Source organism: Macrobrachium rosenbergii, chromosome 27, assembly GCF_040412425.1.
Source record: "Macrobrachium rosenbergii isolate ZJJX-2024 chromosome 27, ASM4041242v1, whole genome shotgun sequence".
Lineage (NCBI taxonomy): Eukaryota > Metazoa > Arthropoda > Malacostraca > Decapoda > Palaemonidae > Macrobrachium > Macrobrachium rosenbergii.
Window position 1 is genome coordinate 6,912,448 of NC_089767.1, and position 22,725 is coordinate 6,935,172.

The 22,725-nt window shown below is 35.4% G+C and overlaps 1 protein-coding gene across 1 annotated transcript in view; it reads left to right on the top strand.

Moving 5' to 3' along the window:
- LOC136853386 (putative neural-cadherin 2) overlaps positions 1-22,725 on the top strand; it is a 451,957-nt gene that overhangs the window by 209,906 nt on the left and 219,326 nt on the right. Inside the window, exon 5 of the mRNA XM_067128834.1 lies at positions 19,220-19,256. The gene's annotated coding sequence lies outside the window, so the exon portion shown is untranslated. The remainder of the gene's footprint in view (positions 1-19,219; positions 19,257-22,725) is intronic.

A 22,725-nucleotide genomic window follows, 5' to 3' on the forward strand; every position in this document is an offset into this window, starting at 1 on the left:
ATTGACAACAACATTCTGTGGAAGCTTGAATTTCAAGTCAGTGGCCCCTTAAGTATGCTTGTTCCTTGTGAATAGGTTTCATTTATCGAAATAATAATAATAAATAATCTCGTTTGGTCTGACAGTTTCAGTTAGCACATGTAAGTGAGCACATGTGAATGACCTCCGCCATGGATGTCATGTGTTTGGTGAGGCATGTGTTTCTGTTTTTTTTTTTTTTTTTTTTTTTTTTTGTCTATTTATTAGCGCCAGTCATCGAAAATGAATACAAGCCTTTCACGAAACTTGATTAAAATATTTACCGGACGGCAACTTGCAGATGAAATCGATTAAGTTTGCACCAGGCCAAAACTTCATCGGTATCTGAAGAATTCAATATCCGGAGCGAGTCACCCAAGGAATCCTTTCATGAAAATCCGGTCATTTCTTCCCGGAGACTCACACAGGATATCATCATCCTTTCGTTTGCTATTGCTGTCGAGCCGAAACTTGTTCCAGGATCCATAATCGTATGAGCATCTACCTTCGGTTAATTTTCTTGGAAATGCACAAATCACCCTTTGCGTTTTCCTAGGAACGAATGCCGAACTTTCAACACTGTTGTGTGCATCTCAACCTAGCTTTCCCTAACTTACAGAAAGGTCATTGTGTCATACACGTGATATATTTGGTGATGATATAGGATTGGGCCACTTTCCATTTCCCGTTCAGCACGAGGCCGAAGTTGTCGTTGAGAGAGAGAGAGAGAGAGAGAGAGAGAGAGAGAGAGAGAGAGAGAGAGAGGGGCAATTTTCTTTAGCAATAATACTATTTGAAAGAGACACAGACATATTTTCCCTTTAACGCAAACGTCTTTACTGAGAGAGAGAGAGAGAGAGAGAGAGAGAGAGAGAGAGAGAGAGAGAGAGAGAGAGAGAGACATTTTTCTTCACTGCAAAAAAATTCTATTTGAAAGAGACAGACTTATTTTCTCTTTAACACAAACGTCTTTACTTAGAGAGAGAGAGAAAGAGATAGTTATTGTCATTCTGCCTAAATGTCCTGAAGCCTTCGTGACCGCAGTCGTTGTGATCTGTGATACATCATTTACGGCAGACACAATGGACCAACTGTTAACACCGGCTGAATGAATGGATCCGGATGTGAATCGTTGAATATGATTCCTGTAGAGTTTTTCAACCGGTCACTTATTGCGTTGTTAGATTCACTCACCGCAAAAAGATCTGATGTCCCTCAAAGATCAGTTTTCTTCTGTCTCAAAATCTCTTTGTTATTTGGAAACCATGAGGCTAGAGGGCTGCAATTTGGTATGTTTGATGATTGGACGGTGGATGATCAACATACCAGTTTTAACCTCGTTGGCAAAGGTAATAATTCTTGTTTTATTTCATGGGCTACTCTCTGTTAGGGGAGGGGGAGTATATGAACAGTACTTTAGAGTTTAATGCCTAGATGCTAGTGTTTTGGTATTTATGTACCTCTAATGAACACCACATTCTTTGGGAAGTTGCATTTCAATTCAGTGTCCCGTATGGGCTTGTTCCATATGAATTTGGTTTATCATCTGAAGAAGAAGAGGAAGAGGAGGAATCTGCAGAAGGTCCTGATCTTTGCTTTTCTCCCTTTCTCCAGCAACTACAACGATTTCATTCTAATACACAGACCAGATTTTCGTTACTAAGTATTGGAAGAACTGAAATCATTTTTACAAATAACGACCTTAGCTTCCTTTACTAAACAGCCATCAGATATAACCACAATTCTAAATGTAACCACAAGGCTCAGCTGCAAGTATCGCTCAGTTCTCCATCTGATGGAGACGCCCATGAATTTGAATAGCTAACGGGGGGGGAAGATATTCTCTACCGCGCTGCAACAACTTCTCGTTTGTGTCGAGTTCAGAATTGCCGCAGTCCACGTCTGGAAACTATACGGAACTCAGCCGTGTGGTTTTGACGGTCTTTCTATATTTTTACGCGTATTTATTTTCAATTTGCGAAATTCACACGAATACAATATATGTTATCACATAAAGCACAAAATTGTTTGTAATTGTGCATCTGTGTGATAAAGTAGGAGAATTTTTGTATATCCTAAAGGAGTTATTCTATTATAATGGTCTTACTGATTCAGAATTTGGTGCTTTAATGTATTTCATTGATTCCACTTCAAACAGACGTTATTGATCAAATATAACCACATGACTAGAACTCGTATTGAATTGTCACCTTCAGGAACGTCTAATACTGTGCTTTCTATGAAGCCATTTACATAAATGCGCAGTGACTTACTTCCCACAATTCCACTTTGAACTGTAATGGTTTGACGCTACTCAACACTTCTACTGATCCCCATCCCTGATTGCTGATTGGTCATTCTGTTCTACATTCCATAAGCAGTAGATTTTGTATAGATACCGCTGTATCTCGATTGGTGTTCCTCCCTCTGCTTTGGGCAAAGTCCAGAGGTCCACGCTAGTTTTCTTATCCCACTCTCATTTCTAGTCACCTTAGAGCAAGGCCCTTATTGGTACAAGGCTGCTGAGTCTGAATCAGCCACCAACAAATTCCATGTTTACTTTTTGCTAATGATACATCGATGCTGTTATTTAAATTCTAAGAAACTATATTCGGTCGTCGATTAGTCCTTTGGTCGCTTAATTCGTACAGATTGAGAAAATAAAAATCATATGTATGTGTATGTATATAATTATATATATATTTATATATATATATATATATATATATATATATATATATATATATGTGTGTATATGTATGTATATATGTATGTATGTAGTGTGTGTGTGGGTGAATACATCCATTTTGTTTTTTATCTTGCAAAACTTTAACAATGCGCATCCGAAAGTTTCTGCCCATTTACATCAAGCAGTTCAAGATTTGACTCCCACACTTATTCTTCGAGGGACATAAAACACGGGCCATTTTTGGGGATACGACTTTCTATCACTAGTTTAAGAGGACGAAATGCCTCTAGACACCTTTAGCCTTGAATGATCTCTTTTGTACAAGAAGGACATAAGAGCTGGATTTCCTAAATGGCTTGAGATATAAAAAGATCATAAGCTTTTATATTGAAGCCGCAAATGGAAACATATTTCATAAATGTGGAACTGATCTTTCTCTGTGAGGCGCTTATCCAAATGCACTCCTCTCCGCTTTGAGAAAACTGAAAGTAACTATTGCAAGTAAACTTCAATGCTTCCCTTGTCATGGCCCCGTAGGGGGGTTGCGCCGTCAGTGCACCTCATACAGTGCACTGTAGGCATTGCTTAAGGTTCTTTGCAGCGTCCCTTCGGCCCCTAGCTGCAACCCCCTTTCATTCCGTTTACTATACTTCCGTTCATTTTCTCTTTCTTCCATCCTACTTTCCACCCCCTCTTTGCAATTGTCGCAACATAATTTTCAGCGTGAATGACCTCATAGGTCCCAGTGCTGGGCCAGTGGCCTAAATTGTATATTCATTTCCAGTTTTCCCTTGTCATGAATGAGAAATAATTGGTTTTGGATCAAAATGAGAGTTTTCCAATAAAATTAGGGTGGACGAGATTTTGGGTCTCATGTGTGATCATTCATTAATTTATATTCTTGTAAAGATAGAGTTTTTGATGAATAAATGACCTTACTGTATATAAAGGGGCTGGTTTATTTGTCTTCTCGTTAAGTGGATTTGACCATTTCTTTCTCATTAAAAGAATAGTGAACACCATAACCTTCTTTTCATAAAATTTCTGCTGTTGTAAAACCGTATTTTTTCCCCGGTCGGATTCCATAAAAAGAGCAGAAAAATCAGAATTACAATAGAAGAGAGGTGGAATTTATTTATTTATTTTTTTAGAGTATTTTAGGGCTTGATTGTAAGCCATTTAACCACAGCTTGCTTGTCCTTTGAACATCATTGGGAAAACAACTGGAATATTCCTTTATTATACTTGATGGAGACGTATCTGAGACTCTCTCTCTCTCTCTCTCTCTCTCTCTCTCTCTCTCTCTCTCTCTCTCTCTCTCTCTCTCAGACAGAAAAGAGATGATGAGCAAATCAGCTACACCCGTATTGACATTGTCACACAAACATACGAACAAACTCTAACATTGAGTTGCCAGATACAACTCATGACACAAAAAGGAGAATTCACAAAGACACGATACTTTACCATCGTAACAAGCGCAGATTTTACTAACGTTTTAAAACAACAATGTTACATTTGACTACAAAACAAGTAGAAAATGAGGCGGAGTTTCTTCGGCGCAATCGAGTTTTCTGTACAGCCGCTACAGCTTATAATCAAGGCCACCGGAAATAGATCGATCTTTCGGTGGTCTCGGTATAATGCTGTATGAGCCGCGGCCCATGAAACTTTAACCACGGTCCGGTGGTGACCTGTCCTATATCGTTGCCAGAAGCACGATTATGGCTGAATTTAACCTTAAGTAAAATAAAAACTACAGAGGCTGGATGGATGCAATTTGGTATGTTTGATGATTGGAGGGTGGATGATCAACATACCAATTTGCAGCCTTCTAACCTCAGTAGTTTTTAAGATCTGTGGGCGGGCAGAAAAAGTGCGGACAGAATAAAGTGCAGACGAAGCCAACACAATAGTTTTCTTTTACAGAAAACTAACACATAACACTGAAAACTCGCGAACAGACTACCCTCCTGTCTGCGGCAAATTTGACAAGGTGTCAGAGTTTCATCAAAGTATTTGGTTAACATTATCGAGATACCCTCTCACGCTAACTCCAAGTTTCTTCACTACGCTGCTTTTATAAGAGGTGAATCTATCAATGACATATTTCAGTCGTGTACATTACATATCAAACGAATCAGTAAATAAGAATTATATTGTAGTGTGTATCAATTTTTTTTTCTGAGTAGAAATTTTTTCTTTGAGTAGATTTTTTTTTTTTTTTTTTTTTTTTTTTTTTTTTTTTTTTTAGTAGAGAAAATTGACATGGCACCCAAATAATGAGGATTAGCTTTCTGTAGGCGGGGCTGTTTTGTGTTTCAACTTGTTAAGAATTTTTATATTCACTGGAGTAAGACGATTCAAAGACAGAGTGATATAATATTTCTCTACGTACATTTTGGGTTAGTTCCAATTTCATTTAGTTTTTCGTAATATCTGTAAAAGAGGCAGGCAGATCAAATCGTGAGTGCCATTGTATTTGATACACTTTGTGGGGTATATAATATTACAAATATTATATATATATATATATATAATATATATATATATATATATATATATATATATATATATATATGAAACAATGAAGACTTACACCATTTCTAAATCAGGTTTTTGGAAAGTGTCGGACTCCGAGCACAATAGCGCTTTTTATTATTGTCTTTATGGTGCAATATAAAGCTCCCCAAGTTTTTCTTGTGCGATGTTCTTGGTATTATTTTCGGACACTGCGCATCATGTCTCCATTCTTTCCAGAATTTAGACCTTGGCAAAAGACTGAACGTTATATGTGTTAAGTACAAACGAGGCATTCCTAAGCTGCCCCAGTCGAACTTTTAAGTGGAAACGAAAGCATAAATAGAAGCAGCCAAATCCTATTCACGTTTATCCGAAATTTGAACAAGAAACGAAGACGTTGATCGAATTAATGAGTTGATGTAATAATGCATAACACACAAAAGATAACCAGTCAGAAAAATTATGATTTATATTAGTAGTAAATAAAACTAGTAAAAAATGCGCCGAAGTTTCTTCGGCGCAATCGAGTTTTCTGTACAGCGTCTAATCAAGGCCACCGAAAATAGATCTATCTTTCGGTGTCTCGGTATAATGCTGTATAAGCCGCGGTCCGTGAAAATTTAACCACGGCCCGGTGGTGGCCTATCCTATATCGTTGCCAGACGCACGGTTATGGCTAACTTTAACCTTAAATAAAATGAACACTACTGAGGCTAGAGGGCTGCAACTTCGTATATTTGACGATTGGTGGTGGATGATTAACATCCCAATTTGCAGCCCTCTAGCCTCAGTAGTTTTTATGATCTGAGGGCGGACAGAATAAAGTGCGGACGGACAGACAAAGCCGGCACAACAGTTTTCTTTTACAGGAAACTAAATATATTACAGGCATATTAAACTATGTGACTGCAACTATGCCTTAGTAGGCATAATAACTAATGTATATTTAGACATTCATTTTGGGTGTACTTAATATACAAAGGAATATGAAGTTCTCGAGCAAACGGAAGTAAAGCATTCCAGGGTTTACCGATATAACAGAAGTACCGAGGCTCTCCAATATCGCAAATACATATAAGAGAAAATATATATATATAATTTATATGAGGTCAGGCGTGAAATTGCTACCAATAGAGAGAGAGAGAGAGAGTAGTTGACGTTACTGAGTAGAGGGGACGAAGCAGAAGTGAGATCCAATTCGTAGCTGGAATAGGAAACTTTTGTCGTGATGCTATCAGGGTCGAGGCTGTGTACGCCAGGTCCGAATTTCCAGAGCTAGTAGACCAAAAGTGTGGGCTGGTGAGATATGGACATGATTTGGAGACAAATGCCTGTTACTTAGTAGATATGCTGTGATGTCCTGCCCATCTTCGAGACATTCCTAAGAATGAAAGGCTGAATCTTACTGTACACTCGAAGGTACTTCAAAGTAACCGCCAGTATGGAAGGTTTGAGTTGTTCAGACCGCTAGAGATTGTTTGAAAGTAACCATGTATCGTCTCAGTGTTGTTATAGGATGGAAGGAAATACTACTAAACAGAATTTCGCTTGGGGTATTAGCAATGGTTAAGCTGTCATGACCCAGGCTATTTATAATATATATATATATATATATATATATATATATATATATATATATATTATATATTATATATTTATATATATGTATAGTATATATATATATGTTATATATATATATATATATATATATATATATATATATATATATACATATATATATATATGGCTGTAGATGCATGTATGTTTTAAGAACAGAGATCGTACTGGTATCAAGCCAGCATAATCTAAAACAACAACATACATACACTTATGTTTATATATATATATATATATATATATATATATATATATGTGTGTGTGTGTGTGTGTGTGTGTGTGTGTGCAGTTCCCAATGCACTTCATCAGGCTCAAGAGAGGTGCATTCCCACATGTGTGAATGTATCGGGAATATCTGTATTTCGACTTCCATCCATTAAACTAAAGGAGCCATTCGGTCTTCCAGGTTTGCCCGTTTTTCTTCACGTTCCAAGCATTCCATTAGGAGGGATTCCTATTCCAGCATTTTCATTCCACAGTATAATGGGGCTTGTAAATCTTCCCCATTCCTTATTCCACTCATTCCTTCGCCACCAAAGCGGCTTACCTGATTAAAGAGAGAGAGAGAGACTTTAGCGGCTGGTATATATTGCAGTGATAAAAATTCTGAATGCTTGAGAGAATTTAGCGGCTGGTATATATCGCAATGATAAAAATTCTGTATGCTTGTGGGAAACATTGACAGAAAGCAAATTTCAAAGCACATGGGAATTTTAGAGATGAATTCAAATGAAATATGTTAGAAAGGATGAAATTATATAATTACAACATTTTATCACTCGTAATTCATACATTGTGATAAGCTCATGTGTCTGTAGAGGCTTGTGTGTTGTAAATATCTGTTAAAGGCTAGTACGTTACTCTTGCATTTTCTATCTATATGTATAAAAATGCATGTATGTATGTATGTATGTTCCAGCATAACTCTGAAACGCATTGAGCAATTTCAACCAAACTTGGTATACTTATGACTTACAATCTCGATAAGAACACTGTGGCGGTAAGGCATCACTACCACCAAAGGGCACCAAAGAGAGTGGAAATGGAAGGGCACTCCCTGAAACAGGGCTGGTTCTGCCGGTGAAACGGGGCTGGTTATGCCCGTGGACTTAGTAACCTGACGAATTTATCATACTTAATTTCGGTACGCAGTACATATGACTCACTATCTGGAAAAGAATACTGTGGGGGTAAGACATCGGTGGCACCAAAGGCGGTTGGGGGTTGGGAAGGGGGTGACAGAGAGAGAGAGTGAGAAGGAGAGGAAGTGAGAGAGAGTGAGTACAGGGGGTGTTAGGGAGAAGAAAGAGGGAAAGAGACAGGGAGGGTTGGAGAGAGAGGGAGAGAGTGAGAGAAAAAAAGAGCGAGAGGGAGAGGAAGTGAGAGAGAGAGGGTAGAGGGGGTGTTAGGGAGGAGAAAGTGGGAAAACGAGAGAGAGAGCAGAGGGGGTAGGAGGAGAAAGGTGGAAAAATTAAGGGGAGAGAGAGAAAGTTTATCAGTTGTCATTCAGTCTTATCCCGGGCAGTGCCAGGTTGGTCAGCTACTATATATATATATATATATATATATATATATATATATATATATATATATATATATATATATATATATATATATATATATATATATTAATTATATATATATATATATATGTATATATATACTATATATATATATGCATATGCATATGCATCTAAAACTACCCTTGCACTGAAGTTCTGCTGGAGTGAGGAACAGTAAAAGTAAACGCCCTTTATGGTATCTCATTTTTGTCACAGCTTTGTAACGCATTTTTGCGTATTTCAACCGTCCATGCTGTATCAAATTTTCCGTTCCATTTCTGCTCACTCCTCTCCCGTTTTCCCACGCAGTCTGGGTTTGCCACCCCGAGAATTAAGCTCACGCGAATGCGGGCATCAATATCGCCGATGTCGGAAGCGATATTTGATGGCTAATGCAAGGTGCTGGAAAATGTTGCGCGCTGGTAAAGTTACTTATATAAAAACTTATGAAAAAGATAAACACAAACATTCGTTGGTCTTTGTCGATCTCTGCCAATTTAAGTCCTGTATGTTTCTCCCAGTACTTTTTTCTCCATGACAGATAATGAAGATGAAACTGATTTTTAGTTTTCTGTAAAGAAAAACTATTGTGCCGGGTTTGTCTGTCCGTCCACACTTTATTCTGTCCGCACTTTTCTGTCCACCCTCAGATTTTAAAAACTACGGAGGCTAGAGGGCTGCAAATTGGTATGTTGACCATCCGCCCTCCAGTCATCAAACATACCAAATTGCAGCCCTCTGTCCTCAGTAGTTTTTATTTTATTTAAGGTTAAAGTTAGCCTTAATCGTGCTTCTGGCAACGATATAGAATAGGCCACCACCGGGCCCTGGTTAAAGTTTCATGGGCCGCGGCTCATACATCATTATACCGAGACCACCGAAAGATAGATCTATTTTCGGTGGCTTTGATTATACGCTGTAGTGGCTGTACAGAAAACTCGATGGCTCCGATGAAACTTTGGCGCATTTTTTACTTGTTTATTTAAGTTCAAATCTCTTCGTCTCGTTAATGCTAAATGGTCATCAGATGAGTGAATCGGTTTTTCATCTTCTCAGTCAGTCAGCTGACTTAGCTTTCTCTCTGTACGTTACGTTTCAGGTCGTTCAGATATTCCCGTTCTGTCGCCATTAAGACGATAGATGGAAAATTACTGTTTTTAATGTTTTTCCATTTCACGAAAACAGAATATAAAATGGCGTGTGACTGTGAAATGAATCGCTCGGTGCTTAGAGGCGATAGAAATGGAATAACTCAACAACTGATTGATTGATCATGGCTGCTGAAACTGGCATCACAGCATCTAAGTTACTGACGCTGGTCTGGAAACGTAATGGAGAAGAGAATATAGAATTTAGGCCAAATGCAAAGCGCTGGAACCTATGGGGTCATTCAGCGCTGAAACGGAAACTGACAGTAAAAAGGTCTGAAAGGTGTAACAGGAGGAAAACCTCAAAGCAGTTGCAATATGAATCAATTGTTAGGAGAGGGTTGAGGAAAGTAAGATGGAAGAAAGAGAGTATAAACGGAGGTACAGTAAAAGGCATGAAAGAGGCTGCAGCTAGGGGCCGAAGGGACGCTGCAAAGAACCTTAAGTAATGCCTACAATCCACCACCGCACGAGGTGCACTGACGGCGCTACCCACTTTCATAGGTCATATCACTGATTCCTCTAGTGCAGTGGTTCTGAACTTTTTTCAATGTGTGTACCCCCTTGCAAATCAGCAGTCAGTTCTCGCACCCCCTGAATTGCTGAAATGAAAAAAAGGGTAAAATGCAAAATTGATATGATGTGTATTAATAGCTAAACCACATAAGACGTCGATCCTGTACTCGAGTCTGTTGCATCGTTGCCACATCAATAGGCAATTAGGTGTAGGTTTATCTATAGCTCAGAGCACTGCCGTAGCAATAATAATAATAATATTGTACCCATAATCGTAGGAACACTAGGCACGATCCCAAGATCCCTGAAAAGGAATCTGGATAAACTAGATGCCGAAGTAGCTCCAGGACGCATGCAGAAGAGTGTGCTACTAGAAACTGCACACATAGTGAGAAAAGTGATGGACTCCTAAGGAGGCAGGATGCAACCCGGAACCCCCCAACACTATAAAAACCACCCAGTCGAATAGGATGACTGTGATAGACCAAAATATATATATATAATAATAATAATGATAATAATTATTATTATTATTATTATTATTATTATTATTATTTTCTTTTATGTAAAATTTCTTGCAGAAAAAATTACATGCATATATAAAAATATCTTTTGCTTTAATTGTTCATGGGCATCCTCGCACCCCTTAAGAAACGGCTTCTCACCCCCTAGGGGTGCGAGCACCCCAGGTTAAGAACCACAGCTCTACTGCATCAGAGTTGCATGCAAGTCGCATATATAGTCATTCTTTCAATAATTCAGCTGACGGAACATACTAAGCTTGTTTTTATGTCTTCCATGAACGAATAATTACAATGTTTCAGTTGCAGACTCCTTTCCATTCACTTGAGTGAGTTTCCGTAGGGTGCTTCCAGAAACATTGTTTTAAAGATGTCACGTCATGAAATCAAACATGAATCTTCGACTTTATGGATTGGCGTCATTGCAAATAGTTGCTGCGATACTGTCAGATCTTGAATAGCAATAGTAATGTAGCAGTCCTTAGCAGAGGACATGTTACATTTACTAGTTGTTACCGACATTTAGTTTTGCTTTTGACAGTTCCAAAGATACATAGGTACAAGTGGACTTTTTTTACTTGTATAAATATTTACGTGATCGAGGCGAGCAAATAGAAAAGTATATATGCAGAGGAAAAGATTTATGGGCCAGATATTAGCCTACATCATCCAAATATTTATTTTTATTGTAATTATTTGTCCACATCATACGGAATACTTTCCTTGTTGTTACTGGCTGTAAGACATTCTCCCCAGGTTTAGAAAACCAATGTGACAACATGAAATGCCCTGTTTATATTCAAGCAATCCTCTTATTGCTCATGCAAGGAAAAGACATACGAGGGTGGATTCCAAAATATTCATTCGTGTTAAAACTTTCTTCTGTTATATATTTATGTTGAGGAATCGGCTACTTTGTTCGACAGCACCGTTATAAGAGTGGTTATTTAAGATCGTATAGAATTGTGTGAAGCAGTTTTTGATCACATAGTTAAGCGGTTCATTCATTGATCAAAGGTTATGTCAAAGAATTGTACTTTGTATGTTACTGAATTTGTGTATGCGATGTGGCTCCCGTCAGGAAAACCATTAAAATTAAAAATAAAGATTGATGCATGCAAGTAAAAACAAAAAACAAAAAAAAAACAAAAAATAAAAAAAAAAATCTTCAGAATACAGAGTTCATTTAGACGCATTATCTGTCTGCAAATCATTATTTAATACACGAATATTCGAGTATAGGAATGGAGAGGTCATTGCCCTGAACATTACGTAATTAGTTCCAGTAATGACATTACAGAAAATACAACAATGGTTTTTCTTACTGCTGAAAACAGAAATAGACCATTTTCCTGGTTTTCGTAATATGCTTCTCAGTGGGATAACTGTTATACGATGTCTACGCAATGATAAATGCTGTTATTGTGGATGAATATACTACTCCAGATTATATATTAGTTCTTACTAACCATACTCCAACATTATAAGATTAATATTAAGCGGTGAATATAGCTTCAGTTGTTGGACAACATTAATTTGAATGTTCTTTAGAGGCCATTTTTAAAGAATGGTATAACTGACACTGACCGCCACTTGGCTTATACTTGTACGCAAAGCACCTAAAACCTTTAGTTAGTAAAGAAAATAAATAAGAAATTTTTCTCTGTAAACCCGTGACACGAAACTCTCTAATATAACGTAGTTTACTTTCTCTTGCACTCATGAATATTGAGGCCATACACAGTCAGTGCCCCCTCCAGTCGATCTAGCCGAGCACCCTAGATTAACAAGTCTCTTCTCCTATTACTTTCGGATTAATTGACCAGACTATCGTTTTCTGTTCTTTTTTCACCAATGACTATTTTTTTTACCATTCCCTCGTGTCCCGTGTTGGTGTAACAGGCAATTACTGGAAATTGTGAATACATTGTTCATATATCCTCTGAATGTTATTCTCTTGACAACAGGTTCTGAAACTAGGGTCCAATATCTAGTCGATAATGCAGGCAAACTTTTTTAATATATCTGTTCCATTTTACCACTTTTGTTATTCAATGTAAACTTTGGCAAACGTATTCTGAATGTCATTGTATTTGATCGAAGTCAATAGCTATAGCTCTCTCTCTCTCTCTCTCTCTCTCTCTCTCTCTCTCTCTCTCTCTCTCTCTCTCTCTCTCTCTCTCTCTCAGAGAACAGACAGGATCACTTCAGAGTTTTTGAATAGTTTTCGGAACTTTTAGTTTGAAGACTTACCGATGGGAAATCATGAGTTCTTTCAACCTCATTTCAACATGAGGAGACTTTGAAAACATTTTCCCATTGATATTTGGGCACAGAATTGCGTCAGATGTGCATTCCTTATTATCAGCACATCGCAGAATGTACCAGTTTCTTGTGATTCCAAACAGTGAATGAATGAATGGAATGTGGGCAGCTCTTGTGGTCAGCCCCATAAGGGGGTTAGTGCTGGCAGTGCACCTCGTGCGGTGCACTGTAGGCATTACTTAAGGTTCTTTGCAGCATCCCTTCGGCCCCTAGTTGCAACCCCTTTCCTTTCCTTTTAATGTACCTCCATTCATATTCTCTTTCTTCCATCTTTCTGTCCACCCACTCCCAACAATTATTTCTTTGTGCAACTGCTTTGAGGTTTTCCTCCTGTTACACCTTTCAAACCTACCTTCCCTAAATTTTCTCTCCAGCGCTGAATGACCTCATAAGTTCCAGAGCCTGGTCTTTGGCCTAAACTCTACACTGTATTCCATTCCATTCCATTCTTAAGATCAGGCTTGTTCTGATTACGGATTCCAAACTTTGAATCAATAGATATCGAAGTCTGTCATCATCAGGTTTGTTTTGATTCCTAGCTCTTGAGAAGAAATGAGAGACTGAATGCAATAAATATCCAACGTTAAAGAAGGTGGGCTAAACCATTCTTGTCAGTGAATTTGAAATTTGGTGTCTGGCACGAAGTACTTTCGCCATGCCGAATGTGAAATTTATTACTTCTATTTGATTTCTGGGTCATTATGTCGATAATGGTATTAGTGCAGATGGATTACATTTTGATCATTTTCTCATTTGATCTTTGTTCCTTATATATATATATATATATATATATATATATATATATATATATATATATATATATATATATATATATATATACACATATATATATATATACACACTTGTACGTACACACACACACACACACACACACACACACACACACACACACATATATATATATATATATATATATATATATATATATATATATATATATATATATATATATATATATATATATATATATAATGTTTGTGCCTGCTTTTAAGGAAATTTCTCTGACTGACCTGCATAAATAGAAAATAACTTTGCCGTGAGAAATACAATATTACTTCATCAAGTAAAAACAAAATGGGAAAATACAATTTAAGCAAGATTAGTAGTTTCAGTTCCGGGATGAAAATTAATGTATCAGTGTGATACTGTTACAGATAATAATAATAAAAGCAATAAAAAAAATTTTCGCTCAAAATATTAGCTTTTACGAAAATTATGATTTCATTTCGAAAATGATTGTGCTCATAAGAGAGGCTTCTTAAGGTGCAAACAGATCTAACACAATATAAAAATCAGTAAAGGAAGTAAAAATATAAAATATACTTTTATAAAATAAAATCGGTGGCAGTTTTCAGTATCATATTCCAGTTTGCAAATTCCTTTTTTTTTAGTTTTCTGCAAAAGAAAACTATTGTGCTGGCTTTTTCTGTCCGTCCGCACTTTATTCTGTCTCCACTTTTCCTGTCTGCCGTCAGATCTTTAAAACTACTGAGGCTAGAGGGCTGCAAATTGGTATGTTGATCATCCACCTTCCAATCATCAAACATGCCAAATTGCAGCCCTCTAGCCTAAGTAGTTTTTATTTTATTTAAGGTGAAAGTTAGCCCAATAATCGAGCTTCTGGCAACGATATAGGATAGGCCATGGGCCGCGGCTCATACAGCATTATACCGAGACCACCGAAAGGTAGATCTGCTTTCGGTGGCCTCGATTATACGCTGTAGCGGCTGTACAGAAAACTCGATTTGCATTTTTTTACTTGTTCGTACTCATTCACTCTTCGACTTCCGCAGATTTTTTGGTTTTAAATTAGCATATTTCTCATTTACATTTACCATTTCACAGCGCTTTTCACTTCTCTGTATCCTTCACATAGCCAACGAGGCAATCATCCGACTGTCTTGGTTTTTGGGGGATAATGTGATATTTTTTTTTTGTTTATATTGACTGAGATCAAATTGCACCCAGCTGAGCCATTGCCAACAGGAGCTTCAGTATCCTAAGTCGTTTACAGATTCAGATGCGGCCGATCAATACATTTTATCCAGAGGCGAGGGAGGATTTCCTTTCGTCATATAGAATATATATATATATATATATATATATATATATATATATATATATATATATATATATATATATATATATATAATTATTTATATATATATATATATATATATATACATATATATATATATATATATAATTATTTATATATATATATATATATATATATATATATATATATATATATATATATATATATAAAAACTAGTTATGTTGTCGTTTCTAGAAAACTTCAATTTAAGGAGGAACAGGATAGCCAGAAGACGTGATAAAATTGCAGACATTAATATTTCTTAACTGATCTGAGAGAGAGAGAGAGAGAGAGAGAGAGAGAGAGAGAGAGAGAGAGAGAGAGAGTTGTATTCAACAAGAAGAAGAAATAGCTTTTCTGCTGGGCATTGTAACACATAGATATATGTATATATGCGTATACATATATGTATATAAAAAATTTCTGACTCACATCGAGATCGAACCCAGGTCCTTCAACTGGAAGACCTCACTTCGATCCTGATGTGAGTCAGAAATTTAGTTCTGCTCCGCATGTGATCACGTGTTGATTACGTCTAATAATATATATATATATATATATATATATATATATATATATATATATATATATATATACATATATATATATAATATATATATATATATATAATATATATATATATATATATATATATATATATATATATATATATATATATATATACTTGAAGATTTCTTTCCATGACACAACACCGGACGACTAACTCCAATCCTTTTGATTGGATCCCCTTTCATATTCCTTTTGATGAACGAAGTAACATGACAGGAGAGTCAACTATTCCCTGTTCCAAGAAACATTTGACAGTTCCAGACGCCCATTTCTTGTTGTCTGAACCGTTTTTGCCTCTTTCCATCTAGACCCAATATTCTGAGTCGTCTAATGCTTCTCATGTTTGCATAAAGTCCTCGTACCAAGCGGGGTCGGATTCTTCACGATTTTGTTATGTTGCGGGATGCTACTGACTTTGATTTCAGACTTGTCGATTGCACGGTTTTTGTTTAATTACTGAACATCTCTCTCTGCTTCTGTATATATGTGTATGTATATATATATATACATACACATATCTGTATGTATATGTGTATGTGTGTATATATATGTGTATATATATATATATGTATGTATGTATATATAATTATACACACACATAGATCTCTGACTCACACCATGATCAAACCCAGGTCTTTCAAATGGAAGACCAGAGCGCTGCCAACCAGGCCACACAAGTCATAAAAGAAGTTGGAACCTGAGTACAACTGTACCCAAGGAATTACCTGCTGGCAGCGTTCTGGTCTTGCATTTGAAAGACCTGGGCTCGGTCCCGATGTGAGTCAGAAATTTATTTCTGTTCCAGAATAATCTGATGTATTTCAATTGTCAGCAGTTCACAATAGAATAACTAGTCTCTTCCAAGTATAAAAGGACAAGTGAGGAAAACACACGCACACGAAATAAAGACAGTGCAAACATTGGTTCCTGTTCTCCTCAGTATCCCACGGGAAATGAAAAAGGTATTGTCTCTCTCTCTCTCTCTCTCTCTCTCTCTCTCTCTCTCTCTCTCTCTCTCTCTCTCTCTCTCTCTCTCTCTCTCTCTCTCCCAAATGAAAACCTTAACTTCAACAAAGGAAACGTAATAATATATCTGTGCAACAGCCTGAAAATATGTCCACGATTTAGGAAGAATTTCGTTTTTATTTTCGAACAGTTTTATCCCACGTAAATATGACTTCAGTTGCTGTTTCAAATTTCGTTGTATTTATTTTTTATGGGTTGTTAGAAAGCTTATGGAAGATTGTATATATATATATATATATATATATATATATATATATATATATATATATATATATATATATATATATATATATATATATATATATATATATATATATATATATATATATATATATATGTATATATATATATATATATATATATATATATATATATATATATATATATATATATATATATAATTTATATATATACACATATATATATATATATATATATAATATATATAGTATATATATACATATATATATTTATATATATATATATATATATATATATATATATATATATATATAAATATATAAATTTCTGAATCACATCGGGAAAGAACCCAGTTAAAATCCAGAGCTCGTCCAACTGACCCACACTGCGTCCCCCCCCTTTTATTTGAGAGACTGGGGTTCGATTCCGATGCGAGTCAGAAATCTATTTCTGTGAAACACGTGCTCTTGTGTTCATTAGTTCCAATGCAATATTATATATATATATATATATATATATATATATATATATATATATATATATATATATATATATAGCATATTTTAGCATTTTAGTCTTCTGAAAAGAAAACTAATGTCTGTCGGTCCGCATATTTTTCTGTCCGCCCTCAGATCTTAAAAACTTCTGAGGCTAGAGAGCTGCAAATTGGTATGTTGATCATCCACCCGCCAATCATCAAACCTACCAAGTTGCAGCCCTCTAGCCTCAGTAGTTTTTATTTTATTTAAGGTTAAATTTACCCATAATCATGCGACTGGCAACGATATAGGCCAGGCCACCACCGAGCCGTGGTTAAAGTCTCATGGGCCGCGGCTCATACAGCATTATACCGAGACCACCGAAAGATAGATGTGTTTTCGGTGGCCTTGATTATACGATGTACAGAAAACTCGATTGCGCCAACGAAACTTCGGCTGATATTTTACTTGTATATCTTTACTACTAAAGGCAGACTGAATTCTTAGGCAACTTAAATTTAGCCGCAATACATATGAGAGTTCACCTTTGCTTGACTGAAGGCAGAATATAGACAATGTAACTATGATTAAGCAGACCTCTTGAAAAATGGTTTGCAGACGTAAACTGGGTTCTGTTATCTTGTTGTAAGGTTTGGTACTCCATCACCGTCAAGGCCAGTGTTAAATGTGAAGATGATGACAGCACAGTTGTCACGTTTTCCCCCGGGCCAATTTGAGGAACTCGTAGAAATACATTGAAATTTTTTGAGGGATTTCATGTTTATCATTAAAGCATAGGTCGAGAAAGAGATATTTGAAAGGGCTAAGCACCACATGAAGCAGTGTCTGACGGATATAATAGAGAGAGAGAGAGAGAGAGAGAGAGAGAGAGAGAGAGAGAGAGAGAGAGAGAGAGAGAGAGAGAGAGAGACTTCTTTGTGTTTGTAAAGGAACAGTAGCTGTGTGAGGAAATTTTGCTTGGAGCAAGCATCCCCCAGAGTACAAATGAATTTGGGAGTTACAGAAAATAACAAACTTTTTACAGAAGGAGTTACACCTTTACTGGAATAACATGGCGGGTATTTTCGTCCTTCTGGGCAGAGATAATTTCATTTGATTTGTCGTTGTTTCGTAGTTTTTTTTTTTTCTTAGCTTCTGAAGAGAATATATTATTAACCGCAGTTATAATTTGTGCCTATTAAACTTTCGAATTTGCTTTTTGCTGATGATAGTTATGTAATTGTTAGAAAAAGAAGTAAAAAATGCCAAGTTTCTTCGACGCAATCGAGTTTTCTGTGCAGCCGTTACAGCGTATAATCAAGGCCACCGAAAATAGATCTATCTTTCGGTGGTCTCGGTATAACGCTATATGACCCGCGAGCCATGAAACTTTGACCACTGCCCGGTGGTGGCCTGGCCTATATCGTTGCCAGAAGCACGAGTGTGGCTAACTTTAACCTTAAATGAAATGAAAACTACTGAGGCTAGAGGGCTGCAATTTGGTATGTTTGATGATTGGAGGGTGGATGATCAACATACTAATTTGCAGCCCTCTAGCCTCAGTAGTTTTTAAGATCTGAGGGCGGAGAGAAAAAGTGCGGGCAGAAAAAAGTCCGGACAGGCAGACAAAGCCGGCACAATAGTTTTCTTTTCAGAAAACTAATAAAAATGACTGACAAATTGCTTATCGTATTTTAAAATCGGGATGAATCTCTTAAGGTCATGGAATACACTTCTAATAGCTTGAATGAAAATAGAAAAGAACAAGAGAAATATATTAAAACACAGATGAAAATTAATCAAACGATTATAAATAGTAATAAGACGAATATCACCAGCTCTGAAACTCTAGATGCAGATCACGTGAAAAAACCATTGAACAATATTTTCTTTTAATTTTTTCAGATATGTGCAGCCCAGGTCTCCCAGAGATATTGTGTATGTGAGTAGTGCGTTATGGTTTTGTTTCAGTTTGAACGTACTTTAATGAGTGTTTGTTTTGTAGTAGGTGATATGTATCAAAATGTCTTTCAAGAATGTCAGTGGTACTCCACAAGGCTCTCTTTATCTTATGAGTGAGAACTTTTCTTTTACTTGGTTAATTACCTTATAGTACTTGCTTACTTGGAGAAGAAATTATTTGCGTTGTATATATATATATATATATATATATATATATATATATATATATATATATATATGATTATTATTATTATTATTATTATTATTATTATTATTATTATTATTTAGTGACTTGCGTGATTATTGATTGGCACTTTTAAAAATGCAAAACAATCAGGACAAAAAAAACTTTATATATATATATATATATATATATATATATATATATATATATATATATATATATGTATATATATATGTATATGTGTATATATATATATATATATATATATATATATATATATATATATATATATATATTTGTGTATTTTTGCATATTTGATTTCTTTACTCCTGGTTGTTTTGGACTTTTTGGAAAAATTGCCAGTCAATAATTTTGCAAGAATAAATCATTATTTCTAATAATAATAATAATAATAATCATAATACGGCTTGTAGATGCTTTTCAGAATCTCACTAGAAAGTATTCTTATCCCAGTGACGTTCGGCAGTATCTGTCTTAATATTCTCTCCTGATCTGTCCTATTTCTCCCTCGTTTTAATTTTGAACATTTGCAATCGATTTATTTTATCCCTATAACAAAACAGTATATATATATATATATATATATATATATATATATATATATATATATATATATATATATATATATATATATATATATATATATATATATAAAACATGCAGGCTGCAATTTTGTCTGTCGCAACCGAAACGTGCCTCTGTTCAAGATGAAAAACTACCTCGCCTCTTCATCTACAATAGAAATGAGTTGGAATCTTTGTCCAAACGGTATTTTATTGAAGAAATCGTTTACTATAAACGTAGTGTAGAATAGGCTATTTAATTGTTACATGTTCAGTCCTATAATGAGATTTCTGTGCCATTTGTCTAGACGTGCATAGGTTGGTCTGGGGCATAGATATGAGCATATGACAGCACTCCTCTACTTCAACAGCAATTTTCTCCCTCTCGCTTGCTCTCTTTGAACAGGAAATTCTTTAAACATTTAGATATTTGGTGTCAAAACCGTTTGAGAAAACTCGTAATCATTCAGTCTCAGTATTATACGAATTATATTGTTATGGAAGGATCCGTTCGCGTATTGAATTATGTTCAGTTCTTCGAATTCCAAAGATTATCCTGGTCCCAGATTCCTAAATGTTCGTTGTCCATTCCTCAAAATCTTTCAACACTGTGCAGGACAGGTTTTAGAAATTGTTCGATGAATTCTTGGTTTCTTTCCGTCTATGGTATGTGCTTCTGCGTGTTTGGGTGTTGTCATTTTTCATTTTATTTTTCCATTTTTTTTTATTTTTCATTTTAACCTTTTATCTTTTGGAATTTCAGTGTGGAGTTATCTCTATTTTTTGTATTTTTTTTTATCTGAAGGTTTTTTCACGCGGTTTGTGTTGATTATGATTTGATGTTGCAAATATATCCATATATTTTCAGTAACTTTTATATTCCATCATTTCAGTTTTTTAATAATACTCTTCGATTTCAAATATTGGTTTACTTTCTGTCATACTTTGCTACAATTCCTATAACAACCTTGCTCACACTTTAACACTGCAAACGTGCCAACATATCCGATATATAAATATTAAATTTAGATTTTATTTCAGGTAGTTAGATTTTTGGCGAACGTTATAGCCATTTGCTTCCAATGCTCATGAGACGTATGATATAATTTTAAATCATCTTCAGGATTTTGTATCTACCCAATTAGGACTTCCTAATAATATTAGCAAGATTCACTTTCGCTGGTTTTATATCTTACGACTTTCTTCCTAAGCTTTTCTTGTTGTTGAATTAAAGACTTTATATCAAGAATAACAAGATTGTGAAGATATCCACAATAGTGTAAGTGTAAAAATGTATTTAAATATATATAGAAAACGAGAGCTTTCGAGAGTCTGCTCTATTCTCCGCGAGGAGGTTAGCTGGGTTATCTACGAAGAACGATTGCACAGTATTATCTGAACTACGGAATTGGCTGTCTCTGAATTACGTCCAGTTTTCTTCTGTCAACAACACGTTTCAACCGAGCGTTCCTTGACTATAATATTTTCACCACTGCGTCCTGTTAATGTGACAAACATTGATAGAAGTTGATTCAGACTACTGGTCTGCATTACTTTATGATAAAAAATTTCAGGGCGGTGTTGTTTCCTAATTCTTTTGGTTAACTTTAAAACTAAACTATCCGCCCGCACTTTATTCTGTCCGCACTTTTTTCTGTCCGCCTTGATTATACGCTGTAGCGGCTGTACAGAAAACTCGATTGCGCAGAAGAGACTTCGGCGCATTTTTTACTTGTTTTTAATTCAATAGCATATATGATATACTCAGATTTCCCTTGCATATACTCCAGTGGCTGATTCTGTTATTTTTTATTTGTATCTTGTGGTGTAATGTGCATGATTCATAATTATACTTATTATGGGTGGCGTACAATTGTTTCTTTGTGTCTTCAACACTTATATATTTGAGGAGCTTTCTTGCTTGCAATATTGCGTCTTGACACTTTCTCCACACTTTCTCCTTTGGCTTCGTTTTCGATAGTCATTTTCGTCCAATTTACAAATACTTCGTCTCTTTCTTTATTTTTATTTTGCAACTCTTGTTATTGTTTTGGCTTTCTAAGTTTCAAAATCAATCGGTCGAACATGTATTGTAACAGCTATCCAATATAAACGCTGGTTCTGTGATAGCAAGTGTATATTGTGCATTATTATACATCTTTTCTTTTTCAGTTCATTTAGCAACTCTATTTATGAATTTGTATATTATATATAACATTATATATATATATATATATATATATATATATATATATATATATATATATATATATATATATTGTATATATACATTTATATATATATATATATATATATATATATATATATATATATATATATATATATAATGTACGAGAGGTTAAAGACTTTTATCCGTCTCGTGGTTAGGTCGGCAACGTGACCTATTTGTGATTATGGAACCCGGGTTCGTTTCCCGCTACCGGACACGTAATTTCTTCATATATCTTGCACTTGGATCTTAAGGCTTTGTAGTGACAAGCGTATCCAAAAAAGCGCGAAGAATTCGAAAAGTTAAGAGGGCATTGTGGCTATTGCAATTACATATGTATCTGGTAAAAAGTGACCAGTAGATTCTACAATTATATATATATATATATATATATATATATATATATATATATATATATATATATATATATATATATATATATATATTACCA